The 1,376-nt window shown below is 36.9% G+C and overlaps 1 protein-coding gene across 1 annotated transcript in view; it reads left to right on the top strand.

The window, feature by feature from the left end:
- Positions 1 to 541: 541 nt before the first annotated feature.
- The window catches only part of LOC106881296 (putative ankyrin repeat protein RF_0381), a 21,801-nt gene continuing 20,966 nt past the window's right edge, over positions 542 to 1,376 (top strand). Inside the window, exon 1 of the mRNA XM_014931628.2 lies at positions 542 to 738. The gene's annotated coding sequence lies outside the window, so the exon portion shown is untranslated. The remainder of the gene's footprint in view (positions 739 to 1,376) is intronic.

The raw sequence follows: 1,376 nt of genomic DNA, 5'->3' as shown, positions 1-1,376 counted from the left end.
TGCGTAATCCTTTCCTTTTGGCAGATGGTTTCTGCCCTGTTTCATGTTTAACTGAAGAGATGTTGACGTGGACCCCCCCACCCTGGCATCCGAAACTCGAAGTTTTATCATGGCTACTGAATAAGTGTCACATATTTTCACAGATAAATTCCTCTATTTGCATAATATCGAGGTCTCTTTCTTTCTTTTGTTGCCATTCCTGTCAAATATGTATATATATATAACTTCTCTCTCTCGCTCTCTTCTCCATCATACCGTCTTTTTTCCCCTTTCTCTATTGCTTCTCTCTAACTACGTAGATACACTCTCTATCTTCTTAGTTCATTCCATCATCCCATAATTCTTCTCTCTGTTTTTCCATTCGTCACCATTGCCCCTTTTATGAGTTCGCACGGTCGTTCCTTTACACATACACACACACACACACACACACACACAATGTATATGCATATATATATATTTCAGCCGTTAAAAGAGCGCGCATGCGCGCATGTAATAATTTGCATGCGCGCGCACATGTATTCATTTGCATACACGCACTCGCACTTGTGGGATCGACTACTCACGACTAGCTTGCGCGGGTGCGCGTTGGGGTCCACTCTTCGTTAGCTGTACCCGTATCTTCTTCCGTCCGGTCATTTATTGACAGAACAAATTCATGTTAAAAATACAGAAGCAGACACTTTATGTTTATGCACGCATTGAAAATAACATCTCTTACATTTTAACCTTCAACAGGTACATCTCAGATTTATATAAGCGTATAACAATTATTTATTCCATATTTACATTACAGGTTCATTTTCTGTTAAAGCAATTATTAATGTATTAACACAGAATTCTTGCATTAATACAGTAGGGTGTTTTGAGGGAGATTTGGCTGCTATTTCTATCAGGTCTATCTATCATGTATATGTCTGAATTTTTATTTTTCATTCACAGATTTGCATTTCAAACATTTAACAATTTTTTCTATAAATCAACTTATCGTAAACACACACACATCTATGTTGTATATCTTCTTTCAATTTCTGCTCTCTGCAACTAAAATTTTTACGGTTATAACTGCTTACAAAAATAGGGATTAAGGTATAATTACTTTCTATGTTAATAATAGCTGTTTTCTGAGGGGGGGGGGAGTCAGGAAATTTTCGACGATCTTTCGATACTAATCCTTTTTTTGTCATCTCTTTATTTACATCAATTCTACAGAGCGTGATTTCTTTCGATGCTTAACAGTGGCTGTAGTAAGCAAAAAGAAGAGAAAAAAAGCTAAAAGGTTTGACCCGGTGGGAAATAAAAACAATGAAATATTCTAATAGGTGTAAAACAACTTGCTGCCAACGAATATGAAGAAAAAACGCGCGCTCGCGAAC

The sequence above is a fragment of the Octopus bimaculoides genome, chromosome 27 (genome assembly GCF_001194135.2).
Source record: "Octopus bimaculoides isolate UCB-OBI-ISO-001 chromosome 27, ASM119413v2, whole genome shotgun sequence".
Taxonomy (NCBI): domain Eukaryota; kingdom Metazoa; phylum Mollusca; class Cephalopoda; order Octopoda; family Octopodidae; genus Octopus; species Octopus bimaculoides.
This window is presented reverse-complemented; position numbering and strand designations above follow the sequence as displayed.